General features: G+C 49.2%; 22 non-coding genes and 2 pseudogenes across 22 annotated transcripts; all 24 read left to right on the top strand.

Annotated features, from left to right (window-relative positions):
- Positions 1-274: 274 nt before the first annotated feature.
- On the top strand, positions 275-439 carry LOC121708025. Its single transcript, XR_006031516.1, has one exon. It is a non-coding gene; the product is annotated as a U1 spliceosomal RNA (small nuclear RNA).
- A 359-nt stretch (positions 440-798) lies between these two features.
- On the top strand, positions 799-963 carry LOC121708024. Its single transcript, XR_006031515.1, has one exon. It is a non-coding gene; the product is annotated as a U1 spliceosomal RNA (small nuclear RNA).
- A 359-nt stretch (positions 964-1322) lies between these two features.
- Positions 1323-1487, top strand: LOC121707996. Its single transcript, XR_006031487.1, has one exon. It is a non-coding gene; the product is annotated as a U1 spliceosomal RNA (small nuclear RNA).
- Positions 1488-1846: 359 nt separating this feature from the next.
- On the top strand, positions 1847-2011 carry LOC121708022. The gene has a single exon (XR_006031513.1). It is a non-coding gene; the product is annotated as a U1 spliceosomal RNA (small nuclear RNA).
- A 359-nt stretch (positions 2012-2370) lies between these two features.
- LOC121707995 lies at positions 2371-2535 on the top strand. Its single transcript, XR_006031486.1, has one exon. It is a non-coding gene; the product is annotated as a U1 spliceosomal RNA (small nuclear RNA).
- Positions 2536-2894: 359 nt separating this feature from the next.
- LOC121708037 lies at positions 2895-3059 on the top strand. The gene has a single exon (XR_006031528.1). It is a non-coding gene; the product is annotated as a U1 spliceosomal RNA (small nuclear RNA).
- Positions 3060-3418: 359 nt separating this feature from the next.
- On the top strand, positions 3419-3583 carry LOC121708036. The gene has a single exon (XR_006031527.1). It is a non-coding gene; the product is annotated as a U1 spliceosomal RNA (small nuclear RNA).
- A 359-nt stretch (positions 3584-3942) lies between these two features.
- Positions 3943-4107, top strand: LOC121707994. Its single transcript, XR_006031485.1, has one exon. It is a non-coding gene; the product is annotated as a U1 spliceosomal RNA (small nuclear RNA).
- A 359-nt stretch (positions 4108-4466) lies between these two features.
- LOC121707993 lies at positions 4467-4631 on the top strand. The gene has a single exon (XR_006031484.1). It is a non-coding gene; the product is annotated as a U1 spliceosomal RNA (small nuclear RNA).
- A 359-nt stretch (positions 4632-4990) lies between these two features.
- Positions 4991-5155, top strand: LOC121707992. Its single transcript, XR_006031483.1, has one exon. It is a non-coding gene; the product is annotated as a U1 spliceosomal RNA (small nuclear RNA).
- Positions 5156-5514: 359 nt separating this feature from the next.
- On the top strand, positions 5515-5679 carry LOC121707991. Its single transcript, XR_006031482.1, has one exon. It is a non-coding gene; the product is annotated as a U1 spliceosomal RNA (small nuclear RNA).
- Positions 5680-6038: 359 nt separating this feature from the next.
- Positions 6039-6203, top strand: LOC121707990. The gene has a single exon (XR_006031481.1). It is a non-coding gene; the product is annotated as a U1 spliceosomal RNA (small nuclear RNA).
- A 359-nt stretch (positions 6204-6562) lies between these two features.
- On the top strand, positions 6563-6727 carry LOC121707989. Its single transcript, XR_006031480.1, has one exon. It is a non-coding gene; the product is annotated as a U1 spliceosomal RNA (small nuclear RNA).
- A 359-nt stretch (positions 6728-7086) lies between these two features.
- LOC121707988 lies at positions 7087-7251 on the top strand. The gene has a single exon (XR_006031479.1). It is a non-coding gene; the product is annotated as a U1 spliceosomal RNA (small nuclear RNA).
- A 359-nt stretch (positions 7252-7610) lies between these two features.
- On the top strand, positions 7611-7775 carry LOC121707987. The gene has a single exon (XR_006031478.1). It is a non-coding gene; the product is annotated as a U1 spliceosomal RNA (small nuclear RNA).
- Positions 7776-8134: 359 nt separating this feature from the next.
- Positions 8135-8299, top strand: LOC121707986. Its single transcript, XR_006031477.1, has one exon. It is a non-coding gene; the product is annotated as a U1 spliceosomal RNA (small nuclear RNA).
- A 359-nt stretch (positions 8300-8658) lies between these two features.
- On the top strand, positions 8659-8823 carry LOC121707985. Its single transcript, XR_006031476.1, has one exon. It is a non-coding gene; the product is annotated as a U1 spliceosomal RNA (small nuclear RNA).
- A 359-nt stretch (positions 8824-9182) lies between these two features.
- Positions 9183-9347, top strand: LOC121707984. The gene has a single exon (XR_006031475.1). It is a non-coding gene; the product is annotated as a U1 spliceosomal RNA (small nuclear RNA).
- Positions 9348-9706: 359 nt separating this feature from the next.
- On the top strand, positions 9707-9871 carry LOC121707983. The gene has a single exon (XR_006031474.1). It is a non-coding gene; the product is annotated as a U1 spliceosomal RNA (small nuclear RNA).
- Positions 9872-10230: 359 nt separating this feature from the next.
- LOC121708115 lies at positions 10231-10365 on the top strand (annotated as a pseudogene).
- Positions 10366-14504: 4139 nt separating this feature from the next.
- On the top strand, positions 14505-14635 carry LOC121708105 (annotated as a pseudogene).
- Positions 14636-14994: 359 nt separating this feature from the next.
- Positions 14995-15159, top strand: LOC121707982. Its single transcript, XR_006031473.1, has one exon. It is a non-coding gene; the product is annotated as a U1 spliceosomal RNA (small nuclear RNA).
- An 821-nt stretch (positions 15160-15980) lies between these two features.
- On the top strand, positions 15981-16150 carry LOC121708108. The gene has a single exon (XR_006031589.1). It is a non-coding gene; the product is annotated as a U1 spliceosomal RNA (small nuclear RNA).
- Positions 16151-16509: 359 nt separating this feature from the next.
- LOC121708083 lies at positions 16510-16674 on the top strand. The gene has a single exon (XR_006031573.1). It is a non-coding gene; the product is annotated as a U1 spliceosomal RNA (small nuclear RNA).
- The last annotated feature ends 184 nt before the right edge of the window (positions 16675-16858 follow it).

Genomic DNA, 16858 nt, shown 5'->3' with positions numbered 1-16858 from the left:
TTCTGTGCCATGTTCTGCCGTACGTTCACTCTTTTGCTCGGCTTCTCCGTCGGAGGAGTCTAGATTTAGTGCGTGCCTCCTGTCCACTATCTAGCCGGGATAATTTAGACGCAGCCTTGGCACTTCACCAGGAGAGGTCGCTGTTATGGAAGCTCCGAGTAATGATGTCTTTCAGGGAGGCCCCTCCCCCTTTACGGAATCTTGGAGGTGGGCCCACCATCTGCGTGTTGCCAGTGGCCAGGAACCCCTGCGCCAACTTGGTCTGTTCCAACTCATACTTACCTGGCAGGGGTGATACAATGATCAAGAAGATTGTTTGCCCAGGGCGAGGCTCGGCCATTGCACATCCGGTCGTGCTGACCCCTGCGAATTCCTCAAATGTGGGAATCTCGACTGCACAATTTCTGGTAGTGGGGGACTGCGTTCGCGCTCTCCCCTGATTTTGATGGTGTAAAGAAAAGACAGAGCGACTAGTGGAACGTGGACAATGCACTCTGTGGGACACCGTGGCTCATTTCTTTGCTTTCTGTGCCATGTTCTGCCGTACGTTCACTCTTTTGCTCGGCTTCTCCGTCGGAGGAGTCTAGATTTAGTGCGTGCCTCCTGTCCACTATCTAGCCGGGATAATTTAGACGCAGCCTTGGCACTTCACCAGGAGAGGTCGCTGTTATGGAAGCTCCGAGTAATGATGTCTTTCAGGGAGGCCCCTCCCCCTTTACGGAATCTTGGAGGTGGGCCCACCATCTGCGTGTTGCCAGTGGCCAGGAACCCCTGCGCCAACTTGGTCTGTTCCAACTCATACTTACCTGGCAGGGGTGATACAATGATCAAGAAGATTGTTTGCCCAGGGCGAGGCTCGGCCATTGCACATCCGGTCGTGCTGACCCCTGCGAATTCCTCAAATGTGGGAATCTCGACTGCACAATTTCTGGTAGTGGGGGACTGCGTTCGCGCTCTCCCCTGATTTTGATGGTGTAAAGAAAAGACAGAGCGACTAGTGGAACGTGGACAATGCACTCTGTGGGACACCGTGGCTCATTTCTTTGCTTTCTGTGCCATGTTCTGCCGTACGTTCACTCTTTTGCTCGGCTTCTCCGTCGGAGGAGTCTAGATTTAGTGCGTGCCTCCTGTCCACTATCTAGCCGGGATAATTTAGACGCAGCCTTGGCACTTCACCAGGAGAGGTCGCTGTTATGGAAGCTCCGAGTAATGATGTCTTTCAGGGAGGCCCCTCCCCCTTTACGGAATCTTGGAGGTGGGCCCACCATCTGCGTGTTGCCAGTGGCCAGGAACCCCTGCGCCAACTTGGTCTGTTCCAACTCATACTTACCTGGCAGGGGTGATACAATGATCAAGAAGGTTGTTTGCCCAGGGCGAGGCTCGGCCATTGCACATCCGGTCGTGCTGACCCCTGCGAATTCCTCAAATGTGGGAATCTCGACTGCACAATTTCTGGTAGTGGGGGACTGCGTTCGCGCTCTCCCCTGATTTTGATGGTGTAAAGAAAAGACAGAGCGACTAGTGGAACGTGGACAATGCACTCTGTGGGACACCGTGGCTCATTTCTTTGCTTTCTGTGCCATGTTCTGCCGTACGTTCACTCTTTTGCTCGGCTTCTCCGTCGGAGGAGTCTAGATTTAGTGCGTGCCTCCTGTCCACTATCTAGCCGGGATAATTTAGACGCAGCCTTGGCACTTCACCAGGAGAGGTCGCTGTTATGGAAGCTCCGAGTAATGATGTCTTTCAGGGAGGCCCCTCCCCCTTTACGGAATCTTGGAGGTGGGCCCACCATCTGCGTGTTGCCAGTGGCCAGGAACCCCTGCGCCAACTTGGTCTGTTCCAACTCATACTTACCTGGCAGGGGTGATACAATGATCAAGAAGATTGTTTGCCCAGGGCGAGGCTCGGCCATTGCACATCCGGTCGTGCTGACCCCTGCGAATTCCTCAAATGTGGGAATCTCGACTGCACAATTTCTGGTAGTGGGGGACTGCGTTCGCGCTCTCCCCTGATTTTGATGGTGTAAAGAAAAGACAGAGCGACTAGTGGAACGTGGACAATGCACTCTGTGGGACACCGTGGCTCATTTCTTTGCTTTCTGTGCCATGTTCTGCCGTACGTTCACTCTTTTGCTCGGCTTCTCCGTCGGAGGAGTCTAGATTTAGTGCGTGCCTCCTGTCCACTATCTAGCCGGGATAATTTAGACGCAGCCTTGGCACTTCACCAGGAGAGGTCGCTGTTATGGAAGCTCCGAGTAATGATGTCTTTCAGGGAGGCCCCTCCCCCTTTACGGAATCTTGGAGGTGGGCCCACCATCTGCGTGTTGCCAGTGGCCAGGAACCCCTGCGCCAACTTGGTCTGTTCCAACTCATACTTACCTGGCAGGGGTGATACAATGATCAAGAAGGTTGTTTGCCCAGGGCGAGGCTCGGCCATTGCACATCCGGTCGTGCTGACCCCTGCGAATTCCTCAAATGTGGGAATCTCGACTGCACAATTTCTGGTAGTGGGGGACTGCGTTCGCGCTCTCCCCTGATTTTGATGGTGTAAAGAAAAGACAGAGCGACTAGTGGAACGTGGACAATGCACTCTGTGGGACACCGTGGCTCATTTCTTTGCTTTCTGTGCCATGTTCTGCCGTACGTTCACTCTTTTGCTCGGCTTCTCCGTCGGAGGAGTCTAGATTTAGTGCGTGCCTCCTGTCCACTATCTAGCCGGGATAATTTAGACGCAGCCTTGGCACTTCACCAGGAGAGGTCGCTGTTATGGAAGCTCCGAGTAATGATGTCTTTCAGGGAGGCCCCTCCCCCTTTACGGAATCTTGGAGGTGGGCCCACCATCTGCGTGTTGCCAGTGGCCAGGAACCCCTGCGCCAACTTGGTCTGTTCCAACTCATACTTACCTGGCAGGGGTGATACAATGATCAAGAAGGTTGTTTGCCCAGGGCGAGGCTCGGCCATTGCACATCCGGTCGTGCTGACCCCTGCGAATTCCTCAAATGTGGCAATCTCGACTGCACAATTTCTGGTAGTGGGGGACTGCGTTCGCGCTCTCCCCTGATTTTGATGGTGTAAAGAAAAGACAGAGCGACTAGTGGAACGTGGACAATGCACTCTGTGGGACACCGTGGCTCATTTCTTTGCTTTCTGTGCCATGTTCTGCCGTACGTTCACTCTTTTGCTCGGCTTCTCCGTCGGAGGAGTCTAGATTTAGTGCGTGCCTCCTGTCCACTATCTAGCCGGGATAATTTAGACGCAGCCTTGGCACTTCACCAGGAGAGGTCGCTGTTATGGAAGCTCCGAGTAATGATGTCTTTCAGGGAGGCCCCTCCCCCTTTACGGAATCTTGGAGGTGGGCCCACCATCTGCGTGTTGCCAGTGGCCAGGAACCCCTGCGCCAACTTGGTCTGTTCCAACTCATACTTACCTGGCAGGGGTGATACAATGATCAAGAAGGTTGTTTGCCCAGGGCGAGGCTCGGCCATTGCACATCCGGTCGTGCTGACCCCTGCGAATTCCTCAAATGTGGCAATCTCGACTGCACAATTTCTGGTAGTGGGGGACTGCGTTCGCGCTCTCCCCTGATTTTGATGGTGTAAAGAAAAGACAGAGCGACTAGTGGAACGTGGACAATGCACTCTGTGGGACACCGTGGCTCATTTCTTTGCTTTCTGTGCCATGTTCTGCCGTACGTTCACTCTTTTGCTCGGCTTCTCCGTCGGAGGAGTCTAGATTTAGTGCGTGCCTCCTGTCCACTATCTAGCCGGGATAATTTAGACGCAGCCTTGGCACTTCACCAGGAGAGGTCGCTGTTATGGAAGCTCCGAGTAATGATGTCTTTCAGGGAGGCCCCTCCCCCTTTACGGAATCTTGGAGGTGGGCCCACCATCTGCGTGTTGCCAGTGGCCAGGAACCCCTGCGCCAACTTGGTCTGTTCCAACTCATACTTACCTGGCAGGGGTGATACAATGATCAAGAAGGTTGTTTGCCCAGGGCGAGGCTCGGCCATTGCACATCCGGTCGTGCTGACCCCTGCGAATTCCTCAAATGTGGGAATCTCGACTGCACAATTTCTGGTAGTGGGGGACTGCGTTCGCGCTCTCCCCTGATTTTGATGGTGTAAAGAAAAGACAGAGCGACTAGTGGAACGTGGACAATGCACTCTGTGGGACACCGTGGCTCATTTCTTTGCTTTCTGTGCCATGTTCTGCCGTACGTTCACTCTTTTGCTCGGCTTCTCCGTCGGAGGAGTCTAGATTTAGTGCGTGCCTCCTGTCCACTATCTAGCCGGGATAATTTAGACGCAGCCTTGGCACTTCACCAGGAGAGGTCGCTGTTATGGAAGCTCCGAGTAATGATGTCTTTCAGGGAGGCCCCTCCCCCTTTACGGAATCTTGGAGGTGGGCCCACCATCTGCGTGTTGCCAGTGGCCAGGAACCCCTGCGCCAACTTGGTCTGTTCCAACTCATACTTACCTGGCAGGGGTGATACAATGATCAAGAAGGTTGTTTGCCCAGGGCGAGGCTCGGCCATTGCACATCCGGTCGTGCTGACCCCTGCGAATTCCTCAAATGTGGGAATCTCGACTGCACAATTTCTGGTAGTGGGGGACTGCGTTCGCGCTCTCCCCTGATTTTGATGGTGTAAAGAAAAGACAGAGCGACTAGTGGAACGTGGACAATGCACTCTGTGGGACACCGTGGCTCATTTCTTTGCTTTCTGTGCCATGTTCTGCCGTACGTTCACTCTTTTGCTCGGCTTCTCCGTCGGAGGAGTCTAGATTTAGTGCGTGCCTCCTGTCCACTATCTAGCCGGGATAATTTAGACGCAGCCTTGGCACTTCACCAGGAGAGGTCGCTGTTATGGAAACTCCGAGTAATGATGTCTTTCAGGGAGGCCCCTCCCCCTTTACGGAATCTTGGAGGTGGGCCCACCATCTGCGTGTTGCCAGTGGCCAGGAACCCCTGCGCCAACTTGGTCTGTTCCAACTCATACTTACCTGGCAGGGGTGATACAATGATCAAGAAGGTTGTTTGCCCAGGGCGAGGCTCGGCCATTGCACATCCGGTCGTGCTGACCCCTGCGAATTCCTCAAATGTGGGAATCTCGACTGCACAATTTCTGGTAGTGGGGGACTGCGTTCGCGCTCTCCCCTGATTTTGATGGTGTAAAGAAAAGACAGAGCGACTAGTGGAACGTGGACAATGCACTCTGTGGGACACCGTGGCTCATTTCTTTGCTTTCTGTGCCATGTTCTGCCGTACGTTCACTCTTTTGCTCGGCTTCTCCGTCGGAGGAGTCTAGATTTAGTGCGTGCCTCCTGTCCACTATCTAGCCGGGATAATTTAGACGCAGCCTTGGCACTTCACCAGGAGAGGTCGCTGTTATGGAAGCTCCGAGTAATGATGTCTTTCAGGGAGGCCCCTCCCCCTTTACGGAATCTTGGAGGTGGGCCCACCATCTGCGTGTTGCCAGTGGCCAGGAACCCCTGCGCCAACTTGGTCTGTTCCAACTCATACTTACCTGGCAGGGGTGATACAATGATCAAGAAGGTTGTTTGCCCAGGGCGAGGCTCGGCCATTGCACATCCGGTCGTGCTGACCCCTGCGAATTCCTCAAATGTGGGAATCTCGACTGCACAATTTCTGGTAGTGGGGGACTGCGTTCGCGCTCTCCCCTGATTTTGATGGTGTAAAGAAAAGACAGAGCGACTAGTGGAACGTGGACAATGCACTCTGTGGGACACCATGGCTCATTTCTTTGCTTTCTGTGCCATGTTCTGCCGTACGTTCACTCTTTTGCTCGGCTTCTCCGTCGGAGGAGTCTAGATTTAGTGCGTGCCTCCTGTCCACTATCTAGCCGGGATAATTTAGACGCAGCCTTGGCACTTCACCAGGAGAGGTCGCTGTTATGGAAACTCCGAGTAATGATGTCTTTCAGGGAGGCCCCTCCCCCTTTACGGAATCTTGGAGGTGGGCCCACCATCTGCGTGTTGCCAGTGGCCAGGAACCCCTGCGCCAACTTGGTCTGTTCCAACTCATACTTACCTGGCAGGGGTGATACAATGATCAAGAAGGTTGTTTGCCCAGGGCGAGGCTCGGCCATTGCACATCCGGTCGTGCTGACCCCTGCGAATTCCTCAAATGTGGGAATCTCGACTGCACAATTTCTGGTAGTGGGGGACTGCGTTCGCGCTCTCCCCTGATTTTGATGGTGTAAAGAAAAGACAGAGCGACTAGTGGAACGTGGACAATGCACTCTGTGGGACACCGTGGCTCATTTCTTTGCTTTCTGTGCCATGTTCTGCCGTACGTTCACTCTTTTGCTCGGCTTCTCCGTCGGAGGAGTCTAGATTTAGTGCGTGCCTCCTGTCCACTATCTAGCCGGGATAATTTAGACGCAGCCTTGGCACTTCACCAGGAGAGGTCGCTGTTATGGAAACTCCGAGTAATGATGTCTTTCAGGGAGGCCCCTCCCCCTTTACGGAATCTTGGAGGTGGGCCCACCATCTGCGTGTTGCCAGTGGCCAGGAACCCCTGCGCCAACTTGGTCTGTTCCAACTCATACTTACCTGGCAGGGGTGATACAATGATCAAGAAGGTTGTTTGCCCAGGGCGAGGCTCGGCCATTGCACATCCGGTCGTGCTGACCCCTGCGAATTCCTCAAATGTGGGAATCTCGACTGCACAATTTCTGGTAGTGGGGGACTGCGTTCGCGCTCTCCCCTGATTTTGATGGTGTAAAGAAAAGACAGAGCGACTAGTGGAACGTGGACAATGCACTCTGTGGGACACCATGGCTCATTTCTTTGCTTTCTGTGCCATGTTCTGCCGTACGTTCACTCTTTTGCTCGGCTTCTCCGTCGGAGGAGTCTAGATTTAGTGCGTGCCTCCTGTCCACTATCTAGCCGGGATAATTTAGACGCAGCCTTGGCACTTCACCAGGAGAGGTCGCTGTTATGGAAACTCCGAGTAATGATGTCTTTCAGGGAGGCCCCTCCCCCTTTACGGAATCTTGGAGGTGGGCCCACCATCTGCGTGTTGCCAGTGGCCAGGAACCCCTGCGCCAACTTGGTCTGTTCCAACTCATACTTACCTGGCAGGGGTGATACAATGATCAAGAAGGTTGTTTGCCCAGGGCGAGGCTCGGCCATTGCACATCCGGTCGTGCTGACCCCTGCGAATTCCTCAAATGTGGGAATCTCGACTGCACAATTTCTGGTAGTGGGGGACTGCGTTCGCGCTCTCCCCTGATTTTGATGGTGTAAAGAAAAGACAGAGCGACTAGTGGAACGTGGACAATGCACTCTGTGGGACACCGTGGCTCATTTCTTTGCTTTCTGTGCCATGTTCTGCCGTACGTTCACTCTTTTGCTCGGCTTCTCCGTCGGAGGAGTCTAGATTTAGTGCGTGCCTCCTGTCCACTATCTAGCCGGGATAATTTAGACGCAGCCTTGGCACTTCACCAGGAGAGGTCGCTGTTATGGAAACTCCGAGTAATGATGTCTTTCAGGGAGGCCCCTCCCCCTTTACGGAATCTTGGAGGTGGGCCCACCATCTGCGTGTTGCCAGTGGCCAGGAACCCCTGCGCCAACTTGGTCTGTTCCAACTCATACTTACCTGGCAGGGGTGATACAATGATCAAGAAGGTTGTTTGCCCAGGGCGAGGCTCGGCCATTGCACATCCGGTCGTGCTGACCCCTGCGAATTCCTCAAATGTGGGAATCTCGACTGCACAATTTCTGGTAGTGGGGGACTGCGTTCGCGCTCTCCCCTGATTTTGATGGTGTAAAGAAAAGACAGAGCGACTAGTGGAACGTGGACAATGCACTCTGTGGGACACCGTGGCTCATTTCTTTGCTTTCTGTGCCATGTTCTGCCGTACGTTCACTCTTTTGCTCGGCTTCTCCGTCGGAGGAGTCTAGATTTAGTGCGTGCCTCCTGTCCACTATCTAGCCGGGATAATTTAGACGCAGCCTTGGCACTTCACCAGGAGAGGTCGCTGTTATGGAAACTCCGAGTAATGATGTCTTTCAGGGAGGCCCCTCCCCCTTTACGGAATCTTGGAGGTGGGCCCACCATCTGCGTGTTGCCAGTGGCCAGGAACCCCTGCGCCAACTTGGTCTGTTCCAACTCATACTTACCTGGCAGGGGTGATACAATGATCAAGAAGGTTGTTTGCCCAGGGCGAGGCTCGGCCATTGCACATCCGGTCGTGCTGACCCCTGCGAATTCCTCAAATGTGGGAATCTCGACTGCACAATTTCTGGTAGTGGGGGACTGCGTTCGCGCTCTCCCCTGATTTTGATGGTGTAAAGAAAAGACAGAGCGACTAGTGGAACGTGGACAATGCACTCTGTGGGACACCGTGGCTCATTTCTTTGCTTTCTGTGCCATGTTCTGCCGTACGTTCACTCTTTTGCTCGGCTTCTCCGTCGGAGGAGTCTAGATTTAGTGCGTGCCTCCTGTCCACTATCTAGCCGGGATAATTTAGACGCAGCCTTGGCACTTCACCAGGAGAGGTCGCTGTTATGGAAGCTCCGAGTAATGATGTCTTTCAGGGAGGCCCCTCCCCCTTTACGGAATCTTGGAGGTGGGCCCACCATCTGCGTGTTGCCAGTGGCCAGGAACCCCTGCGCCAACTTGGTCTGTTCCAACTCATACTTACCTGGCAGGGGTGATACAATGATCAAGAAGGTTGTTTGCCCAGGGCGAGGCTCGGCCATTGCACATCCGGTCGTGCTGACCCCTGCGAATTCCTCAAATGTGGGAATCTCGACTGCACAATTTCTGGTAGTGGGGGACTGCGTTCGCGCTCTCCCCTGATTTTGATGGTGTAAAGAAAAGACAGAGCGACTAGTGGAACGTGGACAATGCACTCTGTGGGACACCATGGCTCATTTCTTTGCTTTCTGTGCCATGTTCTGCCGTACGTTCACTCTTTTGCTCGGCTTCTCCGTCGGAGGAGTCTAGATTTAGTGCGTGCCTCCTGTCCACTATCTAGCCGGGATAATTTAGACGCAGCCTTGGCACTTCACCAGGAGAGGTCGCTGTTATGGAAACTCCGAGTAATGATGTCTTTCAGGGAGGCCCCTCCCCCTTTACGGAATCTTGGAGGTGGGCCCACCATCTGCGTGTTGCCAGTGGCCAGGAACCCCTGCGCCAACTTGGTCTGTTCCAACTCATACTTACCTGGCAGGGGTGATACAATGATCAAGAAGGTTGTTTGCCCAGGGCGAGGCTCGGCCATTGCACATCCGGTCGTGCTGACCCCTGCGAATTCCTCAAATGTGGGAATCTCGACTGCACAATTTCTGGTAGTGGGGGACTGCGTTCGCGCTCTCCCCTGATTTTGATGGTGTAAAGAAAAGACAGAGCGACTAGTGGAACGTGGACAATGCACTCTGTGGGACACCGTGGCTCATTTCTTTGCTTTCTGTGCCATGTTCTGCCGTACGTTCACTCTTTTGCTCGGCTTCTCCGTCGGAGGAGTCTAGATTTAGTGCGTGCCTCCTGTCCACTATCTAGCCGGGATAATTTAGACGCAGCCTTGGCACTTCACCAGGAGAGGTCGCTGTTATGGAAACTCCGAGTAATGATGTCTTTCAGGGAGGCCCCTCCCCCTTTACGGAATCTTGGAGGTGGGCCCACCATCTGCGTGTTGCCAGTGGCCAGGAACCCCTGCGCCAACTTGGTCTGTTCCAACTCATACTTACCTGGCAGGGGTGATACAATGATCAAGAAGGTTGTTTGCCCAGGGCGAGGCTCGGCCATTGCACATCCGGTCGTGCTGACCCCTGCGAATTCCTCAAATGTGGGAATCTCGACTGCACAATTTCTGGTAGTGGGGGACTGCGTTCGCGCTCTCCCCTGATTTTGATGGTGTAAAGAAAAGACAGAGCGACTAGTGGAACGTGGACAATGCACTCTGTGGGACACCGTGGCTCATTTCTTTGCTTTCTGTGCCATGTTCTGCCGTACGTTCACTCTTTTGCTCGGCTTCTCCGTCGGAGGAGTCTAGATTTAGTGCGTGCCTCCTGTCCACTATCTAGCCGGGATAATTTAGACGCAGCCTTGGCACTTCACCAGGAGAGGTCGCTGTTATGGAAGCTCCGAGTAATGATGTCTTTCAGGGAGGCCCCTCCCCCTTTACGGAATCTTGGAGGTGGGCCCACCATCTGCGTGTTGCCAGTGGCCAGGAACCCCTGCGCCAACTTGGTCTGTTCCAACTCATACTTACCTGGCAGGGGTGATACAATGATCAAGAAGGTTGTTTGCCCAGGGCGAGGCTCGGCCATTGCACATCCGGTCGTACAACATATGAATGAGGCCACAGCTGAAGGAAGTTTGGACCCCCTCAGTCCATCGGAAGACACGGAAAGTGAAACATCCTGTTCAGAGAGTTCATCCGAGTCTTCGGCCGCCCTCAATGAGAGCCCAGATGGATCTGTAATTCCACCCTCACAAGCCGAAGGATTCCTGGGAACTACAGAAATTGGAGCAGAGAATCCTTTGGAGTCAATCGTTTCCAACAATGGGGAGAACCCCTCTACAAGTTCACCATCTACAAGTTCACCATCTGCTTTCCCTGTGTCTCCCTCTGGTGGAGGAAATGTAGAAGACAAAAGGGAGAGAGTCCTCACCACCTCCTCTGGGGAGGCACAGTGGGGGGCTGGGATCAACTGGTCGCCCAAATCCCCTCTAGAAACCCCATTCTTAGAGCCTGATGAGGTCTTAGTGTTCTCCACAGCAACTCAAATGAAAGAAAGTTCTTCACAATCAAATACCTCCTCAGCAAGTCTAGCAAATAAAAAGAAACATGCAAAAAAAAGGAAGAAGACTTGCCATGAACATTGATATCCTTCCTAATTCCCCTAATGGACATTCTAAAAACAACATCTATTAATGTACGTGGCATAAATGATAGAGTGAAATGTGAGGCAGTTTTTGAACATCTACAAACCTTAAAAAGTGACATTTATTTCTTACAGGAATGTTGGCTTTCATATAAAGATGATTATAAAACCTTCCAAGGACGATGGACACATGGGCCTTCTGTGTGGTCAGGAGATAACTCTAACAGAGCGTCTGGAGTAGGAATACTTTTTAGAGCTCATAATATTGAGGTCCAGAAAATTCAAATTATACAGGATGGAAGACTGATCTGTGTCGATATTCAGAGGCACGGGCTTGAGCTGAGACTTATTAATATCTATTGCCCCACTGATTTAAAAGATCGGTTAGAAACACTTTCAGCTTTATATCCTGTATTGTTATGTAACAATCCCATTGTAATAGCTGGTGATTTTAATTGTGTCCTAAATTGTAAAGATAAAATAACCAAAACAGCCAACACAACAGATAGTAGCTCTGAGCTGTTGAAGACCATTATAAAGGATTTTAAACTGATTGATACATACAGAAAAGAAAATCCAGATCTGCCTGGTTTTACCTGGACAAATGGAAAGGCACACTCAAGAATAGACATGATTTTAACATCAACAAGTCTTGAGGTGACACAAGCTAAAGTGGCACCAACATTTTTTTCAGATCACTCCCTTTTGACCTGTGCAGTAAAAATCCCTGGGTCTATAAAAGCTGGACAAGGTTACTGGAAACTGAATACAAGCCTTTTAGATAACCCCAATGTAATTAACAGATATAAAGCAAAATTTTATGATTGGATTTCATTGAAAAGTCTTTATAACTCAGCTTCAGACTGGTGGGAGGAAATCAAAAAGAGAACAAGAATATTCTTCCAAATAGAAGGGAAAAGGAAAGCTCAAGGGAAAAAACTTTATCTAAAAAGGTTACAAGGAAAACTGCAGAGATTCTATAAAATGCAGCAGGAGGGCTTTGATGTAGATGAGGAGATCACCCTGATTAAAGGGAAAATGATGACCATCGCAGCAGAAGATGCAAGAGGAGTTATAGAAAGGAGTCGAGCTAAAACCTTTGAACAGAACGAAAATTGCACACAGTATTTCTTCAGGAAATCGCTGAAACCACGTCAGTCAATAAAAGAACTAAAAAATCAAGATGGTATCAAAGTGGACAAACAAAATGAGCTGGCAAATGTTGTGGAAACTTTTTACAAAGATCTTTATAAGAAGCCTTGTACAAATTCTATACAGAAGCAGCGTTTTCTGGGACAAATAGAAAAGGTCCTGTTAAATGAAGACAAATATCTTTTAGAAAGTCCCTTTTCGCTACACGAAATAAAAAAGGCCATAGATAACCTATCAAAGAATAAAGCACCAGGACTTGACGGTTTGCCAGGGGATTTTTATATTGCTTTTAAGGACATCTTAGCGGAGGAGCTCCTTAACATATATAAAGAATCTCAGGAGAAGGGAGAATTACCTGACAGTATGAGAAACGGATGTATCTCACTCCTCTTTAAAAAAGGAGAAAAATCAGACATAAAGAATTGGAGACCAATAAGCCTTTTAGGGACTGACTATAAGATCTGTGCTAAAGTTATGTGCACTAGATTGCAAACTGTGTTGGCCAAAGTCGTCAGCTCTGAACAGACCTGCGGAATCCCAAAGAGAGGAATATCAGATAATCTTGCCTTGACACGGGACATTATCCTCTACTCTAAGGAAAGACAAACTCCAGTGAGCATTGTGACCTTGGACCATGAAAAAGCATTTGATAAACTTGATAGAGAATTTTTAATGTCAATTTTAGAAAAGATGAATTTTGGACCATTGTTTTTGTCCTCCATTAAAATGATGTACTGCAACATTTCCAGCATTGCCATGATAAATGGCCACCCATCAGCAACCATCCCGCTGCAGTCTGGACTAAGACAAGGGTGCCCTCTGTCAGCTTCACTATTTGTCATGTGCATGGAGCCCCTAGCCAATGCAATACGTTCTAATGTGAACTTCAGAGGAATGCCAATCCCTGGAGGGAATGGAAGACAGGCAAAATTATCTATGTATATGGATGATATAACCTTCTTTGCAGTGGATAACTTTTCTATTCACACAGGATTGGCTACATGTGGACAATTCTCTAAAGCAACAGGAATTAAGTTGAATGTAAGTAAAAGTGAAATCTTGTACAGTAATTGGACAGAAAACAAAATACCCTTAGGGTTGACTGAACAAGAGAAAAATATTAAGGTTCTTGGGATTTACTTTGGAGAAGAGACGGATAGGAAAAACTGGGGAACGAGAATAAATAAAATAAAACAGAAATTCTTCCTATGGCGATCACGTGACCTAACAATGCTTGGCAAAATTATGATTGCAAAGATGGAAATTCTATCAGCCTTATCATACCTGGCGATGATACTTCCTGCCCCCAGTTCCTTCATCACAATGGCCCGCCGGGAGATGTTCCGCTTTATCTGGGGTGGAAAAACAGAGAGAGTCAAAAGGACAATCATGTATAAACCAAAAGCTTTAGGGGGCAGAGACGTGCTGGATATTACAAAGAAATTTAAAGCAATGTTCCTGAGTAATATCTTAAAAGGAATAGCAGACCAAGGAGGAGAAGCTCTGTGGACTCTCTTTGCCAAATTCTGGGTGGGTAGGTATATGCCTGGGAAGAACTGGGAAAGGCGACCTCTCACCCTACCCTCCTCGGATACTCGGCCATACCTCTACCAAGAAGCAAAAGATTTCTTAGTGAAGCATAAAGGAACCATATGTGCAGGCTCTGAATTAAGTAGCGGTGCCATCCATGAATTATTGGAGGATGCCCCCCCGAGAATAGAAACAATTAGGGCATTGACAGAAAACCAGTGTGTACGAGTATGGAAATGTACATCCTTCCCCTTTCTGTTTAACAAACATAAAGATGTAGCTTGGAAGGTGGCACAGAACTGTTTACCAACAAGAACAGTCCTCTACAGATGGGGTCTGTGTGCTAGTGCTAAATGTATCAGAGAAAGCTTTTGTAATGAAGAAACAATAGATCATGTGTTTTGGGACTGTACATTTGCTAAACTTGTGTGGAATGTGTTTAGGCCATGGTTTGGAAATTACAACATGGTTTTATGTAGAGAAACTGTACTTTTTGGATTACACATGAGGAAAAAAGGTCAAGAATTTTGTAGACTCTGGGCAGTTATTAATTGTGTCAAATGTACCTTGTGGGTGGTTAGGAATAAGTTATTCCTTAAAAAAGAAAAGATTACTTTGGGTGGGGCAAAAAGTATGGCACTGAACAGCATTAAGGACTATGTCACAAGAGACTTGTTGAAGTACGGGAAGGAAAAAACAAAAGTCATGTGGAAAATGGATTGTATGGAACATTTGTTTGGGTGGGATTTATGCTTTTAATGGGACAGAATTTGCGACTTGTGTAATACGTATTATGTTTGTGATATGTTGATGTGATATCCTTCTGATTTAAATGCAGTGAACAATGTAAAAGAATTTAGCCTCCACAATGTGCTTGTACATGTATTTATAAGCTGATACTTCTGAGTATTATGTATGTATTTGCTATGAAACACAATAAAGTAAAAAAAATTGAAAAAAAATTGAAAAAAATTGTTTGCCCAGGGCGAGGCTCGGCCATTGCACATCCGGTCGTGCTGACCCCTGCGAATTCCTCAAATGTGGGAATCTCGACTGCACAATTTCTGGTAGTGGGGGACTGCGTTCGCGCTCTCCCCTGATTTTGATGGTGTAAAGAAAAGACAGAGCGACTAGTGGAACGTGGACAATGCACTCTGTGGGACACCATGGCTCATTTCTTTGCTTTCTGTGCCATGTTCTGCCGTACGTTCACTCTTTTGCTCGGCTTCTCCGTCGGAGGAGTCTAGATTTAGTGCGTGCCTCCTGTCCACTATCTAGCCGGGATAATTTAGACGCAGCCTTGGCACTTCACCAGGAGAGGTCGCTGTTATGGAAGCTCCGAGTAATGATGTCTTTCAGGGAGGCCCCTCCCCCTTTACGGAATCTTGGAGGTGGGCCCACCATCTGCGTGTTGCCAGTGGCCAGGAACCCCTGCGCCAACTTGGTCTGTTCCAACTCATACTTACCTGGCAGGGGTGATACAATGATCAAGAAGGTTGTTTGCCCAGGGCGAGGCTCGGCCATTGCACATCCGGTCGTGCTGACCCCTGCGAATTCCTCAAATGTGGGAATCTCGACTGCACAATTTCTGGTAGTGGGGGACTGCGTTCGCGCTCTCCCCTGATTTTGATGGTGTAAAGAAAAGACAGAGCGACTAGTGGAACGTGGACAATGCACTCTGTGGGACACCATGGCTCATTTCTTTGCTTTCTGTGCCATGTTCTGCCGTACATTGACAGAAAACCAGTGTTTACGAGTATGGAAATGTACATCCTTCCCCTTTCTGTTTAACAAACATAAAGATGTAGCTTGGAAGGTGGCACAGAACTTTTTACCAACAAGAACAGTCTCTACAGATGGGGTCTGTGTGCTAGTGCTAAATGTATCAGAGAAAGCTTTTGTAATGAAGAAACAATAGATCATGTGTTTTGGGACTGTACATTTGCTAAACTTGTGTGGAATGTGTTTAGGCCATGGTTTGGAAATTACAACATGGTTTTATGTAGAGAAACTGTACTTTTTGGATTACACATGAGGAAAAAAGGTCAAGAATTTTGTAGACTCTGGGCAGTTATTAATTGTGTCAAATGTACCTTGTGGGTGGTTAGGAATAAGTTATTCCTTAAAAAAGAAAAGATTACTTTGGGTGGGGCAAAAAGTACGGCACTGAACAGCATTAAGGACTATGTCACAAGAGACTTGTTGAAGTACGGGAAGGAAAAAACAAAAGTCATGTGGAAAATAGATTGTATGGAAAATTTGTTTGGGTGGGATTTATGCTTTTAATGGGACATAATTTGCGACTTGTGTAATACGTATTATGTTTGTGATATGTTGATGTGATATCCTTCTGATTTAAATGCAGTGAACAATGTAAAAGAATTTAGCCTCCACAATGTGCTTGTACATGTATTTATAAGCTGATACTTCTGAGTATTATGTATGTATTTGCTATGAAACACAATAAAGTAAAAAAAATTGAAAAAATTGTTTGCCCAGGGCGAGGCTCGGCCATTGCACATCCGGTCGTGCTGACCTCTGCGAATTCCTCAAATGTGGGAATCTCGACTGCACAATTTCTGGTAGTGGGGGACTGCGTTCGCGCTCTCCCCTGATTTTGATGGTGTAAAGAAAAGACAGAGCGACTAGTGGAACGTGGACAATGCACTCTGTGGGACACCGTGGCTCATTTCTTTGCTTTCTGTGCCATGTTCTGCCGTACGTTCACTCTTTTGCTCGGCTTCTCCGTCGGAGGAGTCTAGATTTAGTGCGTGCCTCCTGTCCACTATCTAGCCGGGATAATTTAGACGCAGCCTTGGCACTTCACCAGGAGAGGTCGCTGTTATGGAAGCTCCGAGTAATGATGTCTTTCAGGGAGGCCCCTCCCCCTTTACGGAATCTTGGAGGTGGGCCCACCATCTGCGTGTTGCCAGTGGCCAGGAACCCCTGCGCCAACTTGGTCTGTTCCAACTCATACTTACCTGGCAGGGGTGATACAATGATCAAGAAGGTTGTTTGCCCAGGGCGAGGCTCGGCCATTGCACATTCGGTCGTGCTGACCCCTGCGAATTCCTCAAATGTGGGAATCTCGACTGCACAATTTCTGGTAGTGGGGGACTGCGTTCGCGGAAAACTGCAGAGATTCTATAAAATGCAGCAGGAGGGCTTTGATGTAGATGAGGAGATCACCCTGATTAAAGGGAAAATGATGACCATCGCAGCAGAAGATGCAAGAGGAGTTATAGAAAGGAGTCGAGCTAAAACCTTTGAACAGAACGAAAATTGCACACAGTATTTCTTCAGGAAATCGCTGAAACCACGT

This window comes from Alosa sapidissima, chromosome 4 (genome assembly GCF_018492685.1).
Source record: "Alosa sapidissima isolate fAloSap1 chromosome 4, fAloSap1.pri, whole genome shotgun sequence".
NCBI lineage: Eukaryota > Metazoa > Chordata > Actinopteri > Clupeiformes > Clupeidae > Alosa > Alosa sapidissima.
Note: the sequence above shows the minus strand (reverse complement) of the source record. Positions and strands in the feature narration are given on the sequence as shown.